The sequence below is a fragment of the Odocoileus virginianus genome, chromosome 14 (genome assembly GCF_023699985.2).
Source record: "Odocoileus virginianus isolate 20LAN1187 ecotype Illinois chromosome 14, Ovbor_1.2, whole genome shotgun sequence".
Lineage (NCBI taxonomy): Eukaryota > Metazoa > Chordata > Mammalia > Artiodactyla > Cervidae > Odocoileus > Odocoileus virginianus.
This window is the reverse complement of record NC_069687.1, coordinates 53,345,433-53,367,322: the sequence shown is the minus strand read 5'-3', so window position 1 is coordinate 53,367,322 and position 21,890 is coordinate 53,345,433. Positions and strand designations below refer to the sequence as shown.

The window sequence follows — 21,890 nt, the reverse complement described above, 5'->3', positions numbered from 1 at the left end:
TAATATTCCTTCGTGTGTGTGTGTATACTAAGTCTTAAGTGTTAGTTGCTCAGTCGTGTCTGACTCTTTGCGACCCCATGAACTGTAGCCCACCAGGCTCCTCTGTCCATGGAATTCTCCAGGCAAGAATACTGGAGTGGGTTTCCATTTCCTTCTTTAGGGGATCTTTCCAACCCAGGAATCAAACCCAGGTCTCCTGCATTGTAGGCAGACTCTTTACTGTCTGAGCTACCAGGGAAGTCCCATATATGATAAGTAAATGTTAAATGTCACATTTTCTTTATCTGTTCATGCATCCATAGATAGATTATTTCCATGTCTTTTGATACTAGCCATAGTAACAGATGTAAAGTGATATCTCATCATGATTTTGATTTGTCTTTCTCTGATGAAAAATAATGCTGAGGCATTTCTCAAAAAGAGACATAAAAATGGCCAACAGGCACTATATGAAAGGCAGGAATACTTTTAAGGCTTTTAATGAATGTTGCTAAATAGACATCCATAAACTTTAAACTGATTCATGTTCTCTACCAACTATTTATGATAATATAGATTTATAATTTTTTGGTCTTGACAATCTAATTTGCATTTCTTTGATTACCAAGAAATTAGAAAATGTTTCTGTAAGTCTTTTGATCACTTCATTTCTTCTTTCATTATTTGTAATTTTGCATCCTTTGCTTAGTTTATTCACAAAGTGCTTATATTTTTTACTAATTATTTTTCTCAGTGCATTTTTCTTAGTATGTTTTCCTTTAATTGCAAAATAAACAGTTACAGAAATTAAGAAATTAACTTTATAGTTAATACAAAGCATTCTTAATACTATCTAATGTTTTCAAATTTTGTCAATAGTTTTTAAAGAACTTAAAAAAATTTTTAAACCAGGAATAAGTGAGGGCTCATCAAACAAGGTTAGGTCTTTTTCATCTCTTTTTAATCTGCAACAGTCCTTTGTCTTTTTTCTCCCACAACACTGATGTTTTTGAAGAGACCAGAACAGTTGTTTAGTAAAATGTTTCACATTCTGAATCTGTCTATTACTATGTGATATTATTTTACTCACATACACAAATTTAAAACTTAAAAAATTGTAAATGTGTCAAACATTTTACGTATGGTCTCAGCTTTCGGGTCATTTTTAGAAAGGCCTTTCCCATTACAATTATATAAAAGTGTATCTCTATTATTTTCCAGTACTTTTATCAAGTTTTACACTTAAATCTGTAACCCATCTTATTTTGATAAAATTGTGAACAGATTTCTTAACAGATTTACCATGACACTTGAGAGAATTAAGTAAATTATTAGGTGATGATATTGACAACCAATCTTGTGTATAATACTAACATGAACAAGCATTTATGTAAAGCAACCATAAATCATACAGGTAATGTTATTTTAGTGTCATACACTTATTTTCTTTGTCAGGTTTCAGATACTGAATCAAATAGAAACTTCACCAAAGAGAGGGAAAGATTGTGATTACAAAATAATCAGTATTCAATTTTATGTCCACCATTTATTCTATTTCATTATTTTCCCCCCAAAAGACTCACTAGCATTCTTCAAAATAGCAGAGTCTATAATTCTGATCATAGTGAGTGATGATTTCAAATATAGTTCATTTAAATGAAAATGAGGAAACAGAGCCATTATTTCCAAACTTACTACTTACAGAGAATGTAAATTGGAATTGATGTATCAGTGAATAATCTCTATCAGCAAATAAACCACTCTGTTCTACTAGTACATTGGATGGCAATATTTCCAATATCTTCATAATTAGGCCTGAGATTCTTTCTGACAGGATTTTCCTGATCATTATGTTATAATTTAGCTAACTTCAAAGGAGAATTAAATTACCTTTTTCTTATGAAACATCCTGACTTATGTTTACATGTTTTTAATATTAGATTTGGTTTACTGAAGGGCAGTAGCCTATGATGGGAAATACTTAAGATAAAATGCTTTGAAATTTTTATGAGTACCAGCTGAGAAGCTGTGGTTTGTAACCTCAGGAAACCTGACTTTCAAAATATCTGCTCACCAGAAAGCTAAAATTAAAAAGACAGCCAATACCTAGCTTTGGTGAGAGGAATTTCTATATGTTGATCTTGGGAGTGTAATTGGTGCTACCCCCTTTCAAAAAAATACATGGCTCTATTTACTCAAGCTAAATACACACCTAGTCTATGACCTAGCATTTACTCTTTAGCATTTCCCCAAGAGAGTGGAAAATATATGTCTACCAAAACATATACAAGAATATTCATAGCAGCTTTATTCATAATAGCCCCAAACTGGAAAATGGATAAACTGTGGTACATTCCTACCATGAAATATTATACTCAATTTAAGAAATTCGTCCTACATGCAACACATGGATACATATCACAGATATGCTGTATGATTTCATTTGCATGAACTTTAAGAATTGATAAAAGTAATCTATGGTGATACATATAAAGAGTGGTTATTTAGCTTTTGGGAATGAGGTTGAGTGAGAAAAGGTATGAGGGGAATTTTTGGGGTGCTGGGAATGTTCTACATGTCGATGTAGATGGTGGTTCTCAGGTGTATTCACATGTAGGAATTGCATAAACTGTACACTTAAGATGAGTGTATTAACTCACTGTTCCACCTCATATGACAAAAAATTCTGTCGTTTTTGTATGAAAGTTAGAATAAATACATTGAAGTTTCTTCCAACTTAAAAGAATCCTTCATCCTGTGTCCCCTTCCAGTACCTGCCTCTCTCTGTCCTTCCCTTTTACAGTCAAAGTTCTTTCAAAGGTGTGTGTATTCACTTTATTTCTAATCTTTCAACCACATGATTCCACCACTCTCCTCCCCTTCCCCCTGAAACCCTTTCCAAGGTCCCTATTATTCTTGCTATCAAATCTAATGGACTATTTTTCATTATTTTATGACCTCTCTGGAGCATTCCACATTCTTGGTTTCCTTTCCCTTGTCATTCTCATCCTTGCTTCTGTTATGCTGTTTTAGTTGGTTTCAGTCCTACCTCTCAGGGGGTTGCTTGTTAGTCCCTGTTCTGGCTCTCCTATCTGTCTGTCCTTAATTTTGATGTCCCTCAAGATCCTGCCCTGGCACTCATCATCTCACGTTATATTATACACTCTCCATGACCCACCTTAACCTGTTCTCACTACTTCCATTTATACTTGTAATGTTTACTTTCAGCCCAGTCCATTTACTGAAGTCCAGGTCCACTTATCTAACAGCCATCAGGCATTTCCATTTTGACTTCCCATAGGTGCTCCTAGTTCAAAGTTATTACCCTGCCCTCAAATCTTTTCCTCTTGTATTCCCTACCTCAATGAATGATACCTGTGATCAATCATATGCCCAAGCCAGAATTTTATGGGTTATTCTTAATGTATTCTCTTTCTTACCCAGATGTAGTTAACCACTTTGATTCTACCTTCTGAGTTATGCTCAGTTTCCTCAGTTATTTTCACTACATTAACAGAGTTCAAATTAACATCACTACATAAACCACACTAACATCTTCCTATTTTAGACCCCCTTCCAAGTTATTCTCCACAGTAGGGCCAAAGTGAACTTTCCACAAGTATTCTGTAAGAATTGTTCCATATATATATATATAATTGACTGATTCATGAGAGGGGATGAGCTCCATGTCCTTCTATTGATCCAGCCGCTTACCTCCAGAGTAAACTTTCTAAAATGCCAACTTGATCATATTATTCTTGCTTAAAACTCTTCAGTGGCTCCCCATTACCTTTAGGACAGAATTCAACTGCTTATATGGCTTACAACATGGTTCTAGATTACCTTTTCAGTCCAATCTCTCTCTTCTGCTCATTGATTACTACACTGCAGCCTTATATTAAAACTACTTTCAGTTCTAAGATGTGGCATCATCTCTCGCATCTCAGGGCCTTTGCACATGCTCTTTCACTGGCTGCCATGCTTTTCTCAATTCATTTATCCTCTCCAACTCCTATACTTACTTAAAGTCTCAGAGAGCAACATAATTTTCTTTTGCAGATTCTCCCTAAAATCCCTTACCTGCATTAAGTGCCATCCATCCCTGTGAGATACAATACACCCTATTGTGTATCCCTCAGATGACACGTGTGTTACTAAGTATCATCACCTGTTAGCCGCTCTCCATCTCCCACTGCAGTGTAAGCCTGATGGAGGCAGGGGCTATGGCCTGTTCACTTCTGTGCCCTAGTGCCTGATACAGGGCCTGACGCATTGGTTTCGTACTTGTTAAATGAAGGATAAGTCAACCATTTAAAAAGTACTACATATTAAACATTATTAGTGTATACACATAATTGTGCCACTAGTGGAAGTAGTAGAGAGTCAGGGGTGTCTGAATCATTATCTTTTTCACATTTCTGAAAGGGAAGCCATATTCAAAAGTTTGGTTTTTTTTTTTTTACATATTCAAAGTCTAACTGTTGTACAGTGATATCAAAGACTTTGTCTATAGAAATTAAACTTGGAACTTAACAATAGTGATTGAAGACCATGACTTAAAGGCCTCTGCCCTCCCCTCTTCTCTGTTCTCTACAGGAAGCATAGCGGGGCTACCCTTTTCTCTACCCTCCACACCCGCCATGTTTGTTGAGCATAGATCTCCTGGCGACAATTCCTCTCCTTGCTCCACTCATGCCCCTCCTATAGATCTGGCATTTCCCTTCATGACCCTGCTTCCCTAGACACAGTAATTAACAGAGGTGGACAGCAGACTTAAGTTGTTTCATCATAGAACCCATTGCTTGCCCCCAGCTGATTAAGTAAGAGACAGGAGCAAGTCTGTTCTTTCTCTGGGGTTTTTTTCTTTTACACTTTCTCTCCAGGTGGAGGAAGCTGGTCTCAAGTGAGGGGTTTAACTCCTCATGGTGTTTAAGTTCTGGATCCAATTATTCTGAAAGTCATTCTTGAATGGACAGGGACCTCCCCATCCTTCCTACATCTGACTTTCCCAACTCTTTCATAGAGTTTTTGCACCAATTAATTTTCTTCTTGGCCTAAATTAGTCTGGTGCTGGTTTTTGTCCCTTGCAATTGAAAGAATTTTGTCTGATTTACAGTGAAATGTTTCTGTCTTTGCTGAAACTACCACAAGAAAGCTCCTCAAACATCTCACAATCTGGCTAAGTAACCAATACACAAACTATGGATAACATGGTTCTATTCTACCAGCAGATATTTTTCCTAGAATAAACCTTATATTGTGTGTATGTCCACAGAGTGACTTCTCCTCCATTTTACTTGTCCAGAGGGTGATGCTTTGTGAAAAATTCTTGTCATTACCCTATTTCTGGCTCTAAAATGATGATTATTTTCAATGTGTTTTTCTGCTATATGTTAATTCTCCTCAGTTGTCTAGTACTTTTTTACTAAAGCTTCTTATGCAAAGTAAATAGGATGGAAAGTCCTTTGCTTACAGTTATAGAGGTCTTTGAGTATTTGGTCACACTTAAGTAGACTTTCATAGCAGCTTTATTCATGTTTAAGACATGTTCTCTTGCAAGAGTTATATTTTTCTAGATGTATCATAGGTACTCAAAGCACTTTCCATTTAACTATTATGACATTCCAATGTGGGGATGAGCTTCCTGTTATGGATCAGAAATAGGACACCAGTGGAAGGACTTCCACATGGAAGGAGACGTCTGGAATGAGATACAAGAATTCTCCCCGAACACTGACTTCAGAGCTGTATGAGGCCATATGGGGATGGGCGTGTACAAGAGACAAGCATCACATGCTTAGTAACTTCACATTTATTTTTTCAGTTCCTTTTTTTATATTATAGTTTACTAACAATGGTGTGTTAGTTTCAGATGTACAGCAAAGTGATCCACTTATACATATAAAGGCATCTATTCTTTGTCAAATTTGTTTCCCATTTAAGTCATCACAGAGCAGCGGTCCCTGTGCTATATAGTCCTTGTTGCTTATCTATTCTAAATATAGCAGTGTGTACATGTCAATCCCAAACTCCCAATCTGTCCCTGCCTGCCGCCCTTCCCTCCTGGTAACCATAAGTTTGTTCTCTAAGTCTGTGAGTCTGTTTCTGTTTTGTAAATAAGTTCATTTGTATAATTTTTTTTTTAGATTCTGCATATAAATGATATCATATGAGGCTTGTTTTTTTCTGTCTGACTTCCTTCACTTGATAGATGATAATCTCCAGGTCCATCCATGTTGCTGCAAATGGCATGATTTCATTCTTTTTAAAGGCTGACTAATATCCCATTGTATATATGTGCCACATCTTCTTTATCCTTTATTCATCCTTTATTCATTTGTTGATAGGTAGGTTGCTTCCATGTCTTGGCTACTGTAAATAGTGCTGCTATGAACACTAGGATGCACGTATCTTTTTTGAATTATGATTTTCTCCAGATACATGCCCAGGAGTGGGATTGCTGGATCATACGATAGCTCTATTTTTAGTTTCTTAAGGAACCTCCATACTGTTCTCTATAGTAGCTGTACCAGTTTACATTCCCACCAACAGTGTAGGAAAGTAGTCTTTCCTTCACATTCTCTCCAGCATTTATTGTTTGTAGGCTTTTTGATGATGACCAGTCTGACTGTTCTGAAGTGATATCTCACTGCACTTTTGATTTGCATTATTCATTAATTTTTTTGTGATGAAAATGTGATGCTATAGATGCTGATGAATTCTAGTCATAAAATGCAGAGTATTCAATTCATGCTGCTGGAAGAAACATGTAAATTGGATACAAAAGTAATTGTGTGTGTTACCTTTTAGTGGTAAATCAAGTGATGCTCACATGGGCAGTAAAGAGTTAACAGTGGGTCTGGGATTCCTGCCCTCCTTACTAGGGGAAAGCGATTGACCTCAACCGGAGCTACTTATAAACATGCTAATTGTATTTATTAGTGGAAAGACACCCAAGAGTCCCTATCTAAAATACTAACATTTTTTGGCAGCATAGACCTGGGCTGTCTAGACTGTGTATTATAAATAAACCAGCAGGTTGTGGCTTGATGGGCGCATGGCTAGCTAGAGAAGGGGAAGTAGTCACATGAGCATTTTCTAACTAAAAAAATGTAAAACTGGGAACCTCAAACTCAAAACGATGTGTTTTGTGTGTGTGTGTGTGTAAGAACAGCATGTTCACATAAATTGTTCAGAACTCAGTTGTTAATCTGAAACCAAAACATATCCTAATGCAGGAAAAAGGTGCAGTTTTGGGAAGCTGTATCTGACGGACTTGGGCTTTTCCAAAAGTGAATAGGCATCATCTGTGATGGGTTTTTGACAGGACCGTTTGTATAACTTGTAAAGCTTGGCTTTGGGTAAGATGTGTGATACACAGGGGTCCACTCTGAACTTTCAGCTCTTTGGCTAACATATCATGTGAATACAAGAGATAAGAAGCTGCTGATGAATGTGGCATATCAGAAGAGAGAAAGAGTATAGATTATTCATAAAAATAGTGCTATGAGAACTGGTTAACATTTAGAAATAAATGGATGCCTACTATAGATTATATACTAGAACAAGAAGTAAAAAGGAAAAACTCATTTAAAAATAGAATGAACAGAAAAATACATGAAAATATTTCTGATTTTGTCTTAGGAGAACTCTTTCTAAGCCAAAAATAAAAAAAAAAAAAAAACTAGCAGAGAAAAGATTGATAGATAAAGAATAAACTGAGGAACTGTATTTGCACTGCATCTGACAAAGGTAGATTTATATATTAAGTTTAAAAGTATTGAAAAAATTAATACCACTATAGGAAAAAGGCAAAGATGATAAATAAGAAATGACCAAATGCAAGAATATAAAGTATCAATGAAATAAGTACAAATGTATTACTTACTAAGAAAACTTAAAATAAATGAAAAAAAAATGAGATACAATTTTCAAATGAGATACACTGGCCATGCTTTAAGAGTAACGTTAGCATCCTTATGGTGGGAAGTAAATATGGTAGCCCCCGGGGAGAGAATGTGCTGTGAGCAGTGCAGCAAGCTCAGGGCCTCTGGCTGCTCTACTTATGGGATCCACCGAGGCGTGCACGCCAGGGCCACATTCTGCAGAGCTCCCTGCTGCTGCCTGGGCACAGCGGGCCACTAGAAGCCGGCCACTCCTGTCAGTGCGGGACTTCTTTGCTCCGGGACTGCCCATGGACCTGGCTTAGATGTTCCCAGTGTTGCACTGCAAGCTGAGGCTTTGCTCACCATGCCCACTTCCCACCACACTTCTTTCACAGGTGTCAGTCCTGCTGACATCTTCTCCTTTGTGCTTCTGCTCTTGCTCCCCTTGTGTGTGTATGTTAGTTGCTTAGTCGTGTCCAACTCTTTGCGACCCCAAGGACCATAGCCCACTAGGCTCCTCTGTTCATGGGGATTCTCCAGGCAAGAACTGAGTGGGCTGCCGTGCCCTCCTCCAGGGGATCTTCTGGACCCAGGGATCGAACCTGCATCTCTTATGTCTCCTACATTGGCAGGCGGGTTCTTTACCACTAGCGCCACCTGGGAAACCCCTCGCTCCCCTTAACCCTTCACAAACGTCTTCACCAATAAATATCTGGCACACCTAACTTCATCATAGTGTCTGCTTCCTAGACTATCTGAATAAAATCAATTAGTACAATCTTTCTGGAAGTCATTATAGTAATACTCTTTGACCCACATTTCACCTCTAGAAATTGACACTAAGGAAATTAAGAGATATATTTGTAAGTTTTATGATGGATTATTTGACACTATTATTTATAATTGGCAAAAAAGAGAAAATAAGCTAATCATAAACGATTGGGTACATTATATCCTATAAAATAAAATGGTATACATGGTCTTTAAAGATATGGGATATAACTTCTTAGACTTGTTAATGTAAAAAAATTTATAAGTGGTAAAATTTTTATTAAATATGTAGACAAAAGAACAAAGTATATATTCAAGGATATATTTATGCTTTTTTCTTTAATTTCTAAATTCTGCAATGAACATATTATGGTAAAAATATTTATTATTTAACTTATATAGTACAGTTATAGGCATTTAGAAAACAAGAAAAATACTAAAATATAGCAGCTATTCTTTGATGACATTTGAGTAATTTTATTTCTTCTTTACTTTCCTGAATTTTTCAAATTTTTTAGTATTATAAATAATCATCATTAAAATTAGATTTGACTGATTTTTTTAAAACAATGCAAATCAACTTAAAATGGAGCTTGAACAATTAGACAACTGTGTTCAAAAATATAAACTCAGCCTATTCATCATACTTTTTACAAAACTTAGCTCAAGATGGATCACAGACCTATATATAAAACATAAAACTACAGAAGTTTTAAAACACAGGAGAAAGTCCTGTTCTTTTGGATTAGACAAAGAGGTTTTAAACAAGGCAACATCATGATTCATAAAAGATTGATAAATTGAAACTCATCAATAATTTTTTTAGATTGTTTTGTGAAAGACACTGTTGCTGCTGCTGCTGCTGCTAGGTTGCTTCAGTCGTGTCCGACTCTGTGCGACCCCATAGACGGCAGCCCACCAGGCTCCCCCATCCCTGGGATTTTCCAGGCAAGAACACTGGAGTGGGTTGCCATTTCCTTCTCCAATGCACCAGAGTGAAAAGTGAAAGTAAAGTCGCTCAGTCGTGTCTGACTCTTAGCGACCCCATGGACTGCAGCCCACCAGGCTCCTCCGTCATGGGATTTTCCAGGCAGGAATACTGGAGTGGGGTGCCATTGCCTTCTCCAGAAAGACACTGTTAAGAAATTGAAAATACAAACCTCAGACTGGAAAAAATGTTTTCAAATAAGGTACCTGACAAGAGACACTTACTCAGAAAATACAAAGAACTCTCAAAACTCAACATTAAGAAAACAAATGACTAAATAACAAAAATCAAGCAAAACACTTAACCAGACACTTCACTGAAGATGATACGTGGATGACAAATAAACACATAAAAAGATGCTCGATATCCTTAGTCATTAGGGAAATTCAAATTAAAAACATGAAATACCTCTATATGCTTTTAGAATGGCTAAAACAAATAAAAGCTAACAGTACTAAGCGCTGGCAAGGATGCACAGAGATTCCTATACATACTGGCTGGAGTGCAAAATAGTACAGTCATTTGGGAAAACAGTTTGGCAGCGTCTTACAAAGCTAAATACATAATACATCATTGTCATGTGACCCAGACATTCTACTCCTTGGTATTTACTGCAAATAAATGAGAATTATGTTTTCCCCAGAACCTGTATGTGAATGATCACAGCAGTTTTATTCTGAATCACCCAAACTGGAAATAACCCAAATGTTCTTTACTTAGTTGATTGATAGATAAATGGTGGTGTATCTGTACGATGGAACACTACTAAGCGATAAAAAGGAATGACCATTCAATGACATGGGCGATGTTCAAGTAGAATAAAGTGGAATCTCAGAGGAGTGAAAGAAGCCAGAGTTAGAAGATTACATGCTATGTGATTCTATTTATATGACATTTGACAAAGGCAATAATAGAGGGACAAAGAACAGATCAACGTTTGCCAAGGGGCTGGGGATTCCCAGAGGATCTGACTGTGAAAGGCAGCATGAGAGAATGTTTTGGAGTGATGGAACTCTTCCGTATCTTTAAAGAAACTTTATAATTTATTTGGCTGCACCAGGTCTTAGTTGCAGCATGCAGGATCTAGTTTCCTGACCAGGGATCGAACCCAGGACCCTTGCATTGCGAACGCAGAATCCTAGCCAACTGGCCCACCAGGGAAGTCCCAACTCTTCTGCATCTTGATGTTGGTGGTGCTTCAATAACTGTATGCATTTGTCAAAACTTATAAAAATGTACAACAAAAAAGCAAATTTTACCCTATGTAAGTTAAATAAATTTTTAAAAGATAAAAATTAAGTAGGGGCAATAAAGTGGAAATGTTTGGAAAATGTTAGCTGTTGAACCTGAAAAAAATTGTTTTTTATTAAAACTGATATAAATTAAAATTAGCTATATGTGTGGTTGAGGTTAAATAATGCATATTAATTAGGTTTATCAACCCTTAAAATTCATGAATCCACATGAAAACATTTTAAAGCAGAAGGAAAGAAGAGCTTTATAATTAATCAGCTGAGACAGTTATGTCCAAGGCTGTGATTTCTCTCTTCCTTTCCTTCGTCTCTCACTCTTCTCACGTGGCTGCCTTCAGGCGTTTAACACTGAGTGAAACTTTCCTGTGGGTCTCCATGTACCAGGCTTTGAATAGTCTATCAGAAAGCTTAGAATAGCAGTTTGACAGACCAGGCAGAGATAGTCTTTATATGATCATCTCTTTTATGGATTCTTGATAAAAGTCAAGAGTCTAACGCTAAAATATTTCTGTGAATGAATATCCATCATAATCTAGATCAAAATGGTAGCTTTTCTGGGGATCGGACTTGACCCAGGGATAGAACTGAGAGAAATTCATGGCTAACCTACTTCTAGGATATCTCTCTTGAACATAAATGATTTAGCCAAGCTTCTAGTGAGAAGCACAGCTCAGAGACTCAAAAATGAACATCCCTAGCAGGTACAGTAGAAGCTGTCTTATCTAGTGTTGCTGAGACTGGTAATTGGGTGACCAGTAAGTCAGCTTTAACTCTATATCTTAAATTGTTATTTTCAGCTGAGACATACGTTTATGGTCATCCACCAGTTTTCTGATGAAAGGCTAAGGTCTTCTTTTTGAATGTGGATTCATTGATCAGTGTTCTCCATCTGACGAAACCCCACACCCGTAATAATCATCTCCAATTTCCACTTTCAATTTCTTTTAAGTGTAGCAAGAACTTAAATACTTGTGATTCACACCAAGTGCAGAATCCTCCTAAAATTTTATGATTATTGTTCCTAGTGTTTTATAGTTATCTTGTCCACACCTAACTTGATAGTATTTTTTCCTCACCAGCTCACTTTTATGGTCCCTTTCTAAGGTATACAACTACTTAATTTGTATGTTAACAGGTATCTTTTGCCCCGCCTATCTCACCAGTTTACATAATAAAAATTACAGCATACACATGTTTGGAAACCAACGTAACTGACTCTTGATAAGCATATAACTCAACTGGATGGTGGTGTGCAGAAGTCCACAGCATGTATTAGATATTTTCCAGCGTGGGCATTTTGGGCTTCCCCGGTGGCTCAGTGGTAAAGAATCTGCCTGCCAATGCGGGAGACACAGGAGACATGGTTTAGATCCCTGGGTCAAGATCCTCTGGAATAGGAAATGGCAACCCACTCCAGAGCTACAGTCATGGGGTCACAAAAGAGTTGGACATGACTTAGAGACTAAACAACAATGTGGGCATTAGGTTTTACAGAGGAAATGGAGAGCTTCTCTTAATCCAGCAGGCTCAAAGAAAGTGAAGGTCAGTCGAAAGGATACCTATAGTAGCTGAGATGTAGATGTTCTGTGTTGTTGGCTGACAAATGACATGTATGCTTTATATACATTTTGTTTTGAAATGTGAAGTGTCTTATATATATTCCTTGCTTTGATGAGAAATCAACCCCTCTCTGAAAAAGATAAATTGTAGGAACAAGTACAAACAGGATTAAGATTTTCATATTACTACTACAACCTATCTGGATTTTTTTAAACTGTGAATGTACATGGCAATAAACACCAGAAGGAACACAATCATCCTGGTTAACACAATTTTTTTTTTCATGCTTTCCTCTCCGAGGATATCTAATGCTCACAAGGTCCCTCTCAGAATTTTCTTATTTCTCTATTTCCTCACTGTGATCATCACTTTCTGCTCCCTCTTGAGGTTTGCCCACAGAAAGCAGAAATACATTGTTTTTACTGCTATGACTATAGGTTTCTGTCTTTAAATGCGGCCCTGTTCCAAGATTATGAGCAACCTTTTAACTGTTACTTGATATTTAATGAGGATATTACCACCATGAAGAGGATATTAGGACTCCAGTTCTGAAAGCCTGCTATACAGGGCAAGACTATTTTGACTTTGAGAGTTACACAGTATCCTTTTCTGCAAAATATAGACTTGAACTGGTATCTCCACAGTATTTTTTTCAATCACGACTGCATCCCAAAGGCTTGTCTATATGGACACGCCAGGCAACTAAGTCTCTGGGTCTTTTTATGTTATACATTTTTATTCTGAGACTTTCTTCCAAAAGACTAGATTTTCACCTTTTTAAAAACTGATATTGGTGTTAGCAAGACCATTTAATATCCATAAAGGAGACCATTTAATCTCCTGTCTGCTAGAGAAGGAGCGTGAAACATCTAGTTCAGTTTTAGATGGAAATGAGTAGGAATTTGAGGATGTCTTACTTTGTGTTATTTAATATCAAAGTTATGTTAGATAGCTTTTTTTGTCATTTAATAATCAGCTTTTATTTATAGCTTTTAAGCTGACCATGCGTTTTGCTCTTTGATTATGATGGTGAGCTGGAGAGATGAGCCTCGTAGGAAGCATCTCTTCAGAAGTTATTCACTCTTGGGGTGAGAACAGAATCAGTCCTATCCCAAGCATTCATTCAGGGTTTTTTGCAGCATTATGCCCACCAGGGGATGCACTGAATATATGACATTGAGACTGGGATCAGGCATCTGATGTATTCGCCTACCCTGACAAGAGAAATGTGCACACCGGTGTGAGTTTCTTTAGGGTCTAAATCAGGATGGAGATAAATACATGCTTCTAAGGCACAGCGAAACTTCTTGGCATCTGTGTCAATAGCTATTGTTTCCATTTCCCCACCTCCCCTTGCCTCTTCAACCCTCCAATCTGGACTTCTGTCCCTACTACTATGCTAGCTGCTCACATCAAGGTCACCAGGAACCTCTCTCACAAAATCCCCTGTTTCTCTTACTTGCCATTTCAGTAGCATTTGACACAACAATCACATCTTCCATCTTTTTTTAAAAAAATATTTATTTCTGTATTTATTTGGCTGTGCTGGGACTTAGATGCAGCAGGCAAATCTTTATGCAAACTCTTAGTTGTGGCATTTGGGATCTACATGTAATCCTTCTCCAAGTAAGGATTGAACCTGGGCCCCCTGCATTGTGAGTGCAGAGTCTTAGCCACCGGACCACCAGGAAAGTCCCCACATCGTCCGTCCTGAAACACTTTTTATCTTGACTTCCAGGGCACTCCAACCCTAAATTCCTGGCTCCTCGTGTTGCCTGGGTCTCTCCTTTCTTACTAAACGTGTATAGCCCGGAGTTCTCTTCTGTTGTCTATTTACATTATCTCTCTAAGTGAACTCATCCAGTCCCAAAGTTTTAAATACCACCTCCATGCCAATGATTTCCAAATTTAAATTTATAGCTCTGACCTTTCCTCTGAGCTCCAGGCTTGTCTGAATGGACATTAGCTTCTAATGGATATTAATGGATGCCTAAAGGAATCTCAAAGTTATTATGTTCAAATAGAGCTTTTCATTTTTTGCTCTCTCATTCCCCGAAGTGTGCCTCACCTAGACCTCCCTGTTTCCTGTCAAGGTGTTACCATCCGGTCAGCGGCTCAGGCCAAAGACAAAGGACTCATGTTTGACTCTTCCTTTCATCTCCCGCCTCCATGTCCTCCAACCTTCAGTCCATCTGGAAATCCTCCTGCCTTCACCTCTAAAATAAGCCACTCCTACTTGAGCAACTGATTTCTCTCTTGCCCTCTAAAGTCTTCTCCCACATATTTAAAAAAACAAATCCCATTCTCCAATGGCTTTTCACTGCATTTTTGAATCGAATCCACTCTTATCTGTTACCTCATGAGGCCTTGCTGGGTTGGCGTCTAGCTCCCTCCTTGACCTCATCTGGCCCTGCTTCTCCACTCTCTCCAGTCTGTCAGGTTCTAGAACTCGCCAAGCTTGTTCTTGCCTCAGGGTCTTGGCACTTTCTTCTCCTTCTGCCCGAAATGCTCTGCCCCAGATCTTTGCAGGGCTAGTTCCTCTTACCAGTCAAGTCTCATCTCAAATGTCACCCGCACAGAGAGGGCTTCCCTGAGCACCCAGACCAGCTGCCTTCCCCCCGCCCTGGATGTGACACGCTTGTCATGTTATCCTTTTATATTGTCGTCTTTCTACATGTACCACTTTCGTAACTATCTTGCCTGTTATCTTATTTGTCACAAGTCTCCTCTATAAATTCCATGAGGCTGTGGCACTGTATCGCATCTGCTTTATTTCCTGAGGTATCCCCACTGCCTGGCACACAGGTGCTCAATAAATCTTTGTTGAAAGAGTAACTGTAATTCAGAAACAGGAGTGAGAAACAGATTGGAGTAACCTCCGACTCTTACTTGGGGCAGTTTTACTGCAGTGTGGCAAATTACAAAGAGGCAGAAAGCTTTGAATGGGTGTGAGATTTTTCTTAAAATCCAGTCCTCTTGAAGGTATATAATTTCATTTATAAAAGAAAATTTCAGGTGATGATCTCCTTATTTAACTCCTTAACCTGCCACTTTTAAGGTCCGGGGTTCTCAACGTTGGTTGCCTGCTGGAATCACCTGGCTGGTTTGAGTCTCATGCACAGAGATGCTGATATTATGGATGTGATTATGGATGTAGCCTGAGCATCAGTGGTTATTAAAAGCTTTCCAGGTGATTCTAGTATGAGACCAAAGTTGAGAATCCTTGTTCTAGGAGATGTTTTTGGACTTCATGAAATGTTTTTCCAAAGCCCATGAAATCTGAAAAATAGAACCATTTGTCTTCAAATCTAGTATGTGAGGTTTCCACAGCTTCTTATTCATTAATATGCAACCAGGGTAGAAAATGCCTATTTTATCCTGGTTGAGTTTCAGTATCACCAATGACAACAGTCTCCCTAAAGCTGCGAAGGCAACAAAAAGACTGAATGCATTTCAGAAGCAGTAAGAGAACTGAATTCAGGTAGGAAATGATGTTCCACTCAAGAGATAAGAAATGAAGGGATTACATATATGGTTCAATGGAGAAACTGGTATGATTATCTCCTGGACCATTTCAACTGATGGAAGAGTTCTCAGGGATGACAACCAGGGGGTACTCTGGCAGGAGGAGAGATTAACAGGTAACAGCAGTATTGTGTTGGTGATGTCTTGGGGAAATGACATGAGAGCGGTAGTCTCTATTTCAATCAGTATGTGTATAGGATGAAGCTATGAGAACAGAGATTCAGAGACACAAGAGCCAAGAACAATCCTAGAGGTGGGGTTGTCTGATAAAACCAGTGATCAGGCGGCAGCAGAGGCTGATGCAATAGCCCATGTAAGACAAACCCCAGCTACTCAAACGTACCAGAGCAGAATGGCCTGGAAAGGAAGTGTGTAGGGCCTGGGAGGGTCAGACTCTTCGAAGAAGGTCGGATGTGGACTAAAGGTAAGAGCGGCACTACTGGGGACTGAGAACCAGAGAAATTTTGTTTCATTATTTCTAGAGGTATTTGAGCAGCTGATGCTTTTACTTTGTGAAGTAGGAGACTAGATCATTACTCTTATTGTTTTAAAATGGAAATGGCCTTCTGAATACTTAGAAAAGCAAACATAGATGCTCTAACAATTCAACTTCCTGAAACAAAAGGTTATTATTTTGACACTTGAAAAGGTATTTACACAATTTCTCCTCAGAGGAAATGCTCTCTATAAAGCCCATTTTGCCTCTCTCTGCTTTACAGATGAAGCCCCATTGTTCTACTGAGTGCTTTCTGTTTTGGTGTATAAAAAAACAGACATGGGGCTGATACAACCCAGGTTCAGCTTCAGGAAAAAAGGATATTGCAACAAATTGTGGCAGTGCTTGCATGATTTAGATAAAGATTTAAACAATGATAACATTAAGTCATTATACAGCTCTTTCCATTTATGGCTCCAGCTCCATTTTTATCATCAAAATTAGCCTGACTTTTAGTATAAACTTGTCTTGGGTGAGCTCCTTTCTTTAATTTTTCTGAAAGGCAGTGAGCGTGCCCAAAAGATTTATGAAACAAAATTTTTCAAGACCTAAGTTTCTCTCTAAAAACTACACTTACCAGTAAGGAATTTTTATACTTTAGCTGTGTGGATATGCACATAGGAAGAAAAGGGTGGAAACCTAGCAGGTAGGAAACCAGAGGATAGAACAGGAGGTGAATTTCCAAGATGATGCACATTTTAAACACTGTCTAACCATATTAGTCTCTTTACTACCCCAACGTTATCACTACAGGGGTTCTCTAAATTACCTACATCCCCTACGCGGTTTGAAAAATGAGGCTATCTCTAATTCTTACATACCTACGACACCGGGGCTCATATTCATACAGGCAAGAACAGGCCCACCACACACAAGGACAAACAAGATCTAATTTTAAAGGGTGTATGAATCTTTAATTTTGAAATCCCAGAACAGGGTACTGGAAGCCTCAGTGCCTAGCACACACAGAAGTGCATGATAAATATAGGCAGAATAACTGAATGAACAAGGAGGGCATTTCCAGAGTCTGGCTGATAGCAGCTGTGACCCTGCTGCTCGGGGTGACTCTTTATGCAGTGGAGCTGGACTGGAACACTAAGGCGAGTGTAAACCCAGAGACCTCCAAACTCGGGAGATGGCAGATTACAACCTCCCCAGGTGCAGAGTTTTGCTTTCTTCTCATTCTTCTCAAATCTATGTCTCCAATGACTTTTGAGTCATGATCCACAAATTTTTTAAATTAAAAAAATGAATGTAGGTATTTTTATAATAGCTTGTGATTTCCTTAAAAACCTGTCTTATGAGGTTTTTTTTCCTAACACTGTAGGAAAATAGAAAAATACAGATATGTCTTTTAAACCACTGTTGTTTTGAATGAGACATTAGCCCTTTTATTGTTCAACATTCAACCTGTCTTACGTATTAAGAGATTCCCCATTATCAGTGGTGCTGAGGGGTCACCCTGTCCTGCTTCCCATTATGGAAGCTGATGGAGGGAAGCCACTCTCGCTTTACTCCCTGCAGCCAGGGTGCTAGCGGCACATGACCAGTTGGGCAATCCTGCCAGGCCTCTGAAACTCAAGTGTGACCCAAGAGGAAGGGGTGATTAGGACTCATTTGGGGCAGCTTTGTCCACCAGTGGCATTAGCCAGGGCAACCTTCTGGCCGGCCTGTTTTTGATATGTAGCCCATACAGTCTCCTCGGTTTACAGCTATTTTCCATGCCCTCCCTCACACTCCCCCATTTGACTGTATGATCTCCCCATCAACCTTCCAAAATATCCTTCTATTTGCTTAAGATGTCCAGAGCAAGCAGCTCTTGCTTGCAACAAAACCCCAAATTGATATAATTACTGATCAATAACAGAACAGTTTCTGGCAGTTATTAAAAAAATGAAGGGGGAAGCAAAAATTATAAATTATCAAGTAAATCTGAACCACATTCAGATATTATTTATGTTCTTCCAACAGTGGCACCGGGAGAAGTCTAGTGGCCTGTGAGTCAAGAGGTCATGAGTTCAAGAACTGACCTTGCCATTTACTATGTGACCTTGGGTAAAACATTTAATCTCTAAGAATCTCCATTTCCTCACCTACAGCACAAGAATAAAATCATCACATAGGCATGTTCTAAGGACAATAGGAGACTATTTTCATCATTAAAGGAGTCTTAAATCTTAAAGCTATTTTTGTCACTCCAGGCCAACAAAATCTCTTCTATAGAATCTCATCTTGTCTACCACTTCGGTTCAGTCACTCAGTTGTGTCTGACTCCCTGTGACCCCATGGACTGCAGCATGCCAGGCCTCCCTGTCCATCACCAACTCCTGTTCATAATCCACGTCTATTATATATTTCCTAGTTTCTTCTTTGGCTTCAAATTCTTGTTCAAAAAGCACTTTATATTATTACTTCCAGTGTAAGCAATAAAGCATAAATTGTTAAAAATATGAGTGGATAACTTGCTTGTTTCTTAGTCCAACAGTTGAGTTTATATTTGACCCAACTGAGGCCACTCCCTTACAGAAAGACATACGGAGCAGACAGCTCTGGTTTGAGCTCTGACATACAGCTCAAACCATAGTTTGTTTACCTGTTGATCACCACATCCTTCAAAGCAACCGTTCGAACTTTGGCTTCTACCTAAAATTTGTGACTGAATCATGTTTTCCCAGTTTCTTGATGTCATTTAGTATAGAATTAAAGTCCTGCCCATGGAAGCTCTTAAGTGGATACAAATGGAAGCTTTCTGGTCATGTAATACAGGCACAACTAAAGGAAGAGTGTGAAAACTGAGGCAGAAAAAGGGAGGTGGTGTGAAGCTGGCCTAGCAAGGATTACAGTCTGAAATCTGGTCATTGGTCTTAGATGATGTAACATAAATTGTTTCTGGACAGCTGATGTAATGCTTCCAGCTGAGGGCAGGAAAAAGAGGGGAAGAAGGGAGGGTCCTATGTTGGGGCTCCCTCATTGCCAAAGCCTGGGAACATCCCCTTCAGGAGAAAGGAAGGGAGACACCTTCTGTTTGGTGAATCCTTTGTCTATGCCAGTGGTCGTCTGACTTAGCTATGCAGCTGAATCATCTGGGGATGTTTAATAAATTCTGGAGCGTTGAGGATGAGACCCAATCCCTAATATATTTTGAAGCTTCCCAGGTGATTCCAGTTGGCAACACTGGAATCCAGTGTGGGAACCACTGGCCGATGCCGTTCTCAGATGCCGTTCTCAGATCCTGTTTAGGTTAATAAAGCTTGTGAATTGCAACCATCAGTGTCAAAGTTTCCTTTTCCCCATTCCTCACCTATTTTTAGTCTGACAACAAAAGTCCAGGTACACTCATTATATTTTATGCATATATATTGCTTTGTATTGAAAACATTTCTGAAAGCCTCATCACTTTTATAATAGAAAAATACCTGCCTTAAACCCAAAGTCATTTTCTAATGTGACTGCGTTTATCAGTGGCTCATCATTTCTCTAAGGCATTTTTTTCCGAAATGAAATACTCTATTCTTGGTGTCAAACCACAGAGGAATTATTCCTGAGTGCTTGAAATAATACTCTTTTTTTAGTACTGAAATGGCAGAAAAAATACATTTTCTAATCAAAATATAATCTTCCAAACTATTTTTATCATCCCCCTCCCAAATTGTTAAAGCTATAAGCTTGTACAATTCTATTTTTCTGGATTGCAATGAGAGTTCTACCAATACCACAAGGTGTTTTTGGTTAAGGAATTTTGGGAAAAGGAATAATAATAATAATAGCTGGCACTTATGAGGTATTCGACGTTTTGCTTAGTGTTTTACCTTCATCACATCATTTAATTCTCACAGATATTATAACTCTTACTTTTTTTCAGAAATGGAAACTGAGGCATACAGGGGATGAGGATGCTGTGAGGTCACATCACACTGTTAGTAAGTACCTAAGTTATTTTCTTCACAGAGGCATGTGTGAATGAACAGAAATTTATAGAGCAATTGTGTGCAGAAAGGTGCACTAAGTCCTTGCACTGATGTCTCTCATTTTATCTTTATAACCACTGACATACAGGCAAAAAATATGACAGGATGCTCTAGGGAAGAAGCACAGATCAAAAGCCTCCTGGCTCTCTCTCCTCCTGACTTTCTCGCCCCTGCTTCCTCTCTAATTATTCTTTCCAGTGAAACGGGAGCAGTCCCGCCAGGACACAGAACAGATACTGCTGGAGAAATGCTTCTCCTACTTTTTTTCTTTAGATCAGTAGTTCCAAATCAGGAAAATGAACGAGTCTGAAGCAGTTTTGAAGGTAACCTAGAGGACAAGCAAAGCTTCAGGTTTTTTTCTTTTTCTTTTTTTTGCATCTAGCTACTCAATGACTAGAAGAACTGCCACATAGACAAATATGCTTATTTTCGAGATTATTCTACAAGTGTAATCAAGGTATATATTCAAGATGCCGTATGAGTCAATTTTCCCCCTTAATGTTTGATACAGGATATTTAGAAAATACACACATATATATAAAAAAGAAAATGAAAATAATTTACCCAGAAAGGAAAAATTATAAAATTTTGGTACATATCTTTGCAATTACATCTAGCTGTATAATTTTTAAAAAATATTTCTTTGGCTGCTCCAGGTCTTAGTTGTAGCACTGGGGATCTTCAAGCTTTGGTGCAGTATTCGGGATCTTCAGTTGTGTCCTGTGGGATCTATTAATAGTTCCCTGACCAGGGATCAAACCTGGACTCCCTGCATTGAGAGTACAGAGTCTTAGCCACTGAACCACCAGGGAAGTCCCTAGCTATATAATTTTCTTTTTCTTTTTTTTTTTCAGATATGGGTCATACTGTAAAACTGTTTTATAATCTGTTTTTTCCATTTACTGTCACTTTCAAGGTTTGCACAGTATTCCAGCCTCTAGGTATATTGTTATTTATTTAATTAATCTTCTACTGAATATTTAGATCACTCCTATTTTTTAACCATGACAAGTGATTCTATAATGTACAGACACACATTTTTGCAGCTTAAAGGAAACTTGAAAGAAAAAGAAAGTGAAAGTGTTAGTCTCTCAGCCATGTCCGACTTTTTGAGACCCCATGCACTGTAGCTCACCAGGCTCCTCTGTCCATGAGATTTCCTAGGCAAAAACATGGGAGTGGGTTTTCATCCCCTTCTCCAGGGGATCTTCCCGACAAGGGATTGAGTCTGCCTCTTGAGCATTACAGGCGGATTCTTTACCGTCTGAGCCACAAGCGAAGCCCAAAGGAAACTTAGAAATGATATAAAAACCACAGTCTAGAACAGTCAAGGGATTGATCAAAATTACTCAGTTGAAAGCTTGGCTGAAATTCTAAACTGATTACCAGTATGGACCTCATTCCTCTCTATACCAAAGGTTCTCAATCCTGCAGAAAATTTAAAAAATACTATGTTTGGGCCTC

General features: G+C 38.4%; 1 protein-coding gene and 1 non-coding gene across 4 annotated transcripts in view; both read right to left on the bottom strand.

The window, feature by feature from the left end:
* The window catches only part of RGS7BP (regulator of G protein signaling 7 binding protein), a 105,047-nt gene that overhangs the window by 60,929 nt on the left and 22,228 nt on the right, over nucleotides 1-21,890 (bottom strand). The window lies entirely within an intron of this gene.
* TRNAE-CUC (transfer RNA glutamic acid (anticodon CUC)) lies at nucleotides 21,166-21,238 on the bottom strand. Its single transcript has one exon. It is a non-coding gene; the product is annotated as a tRNA-Glu (tRNA).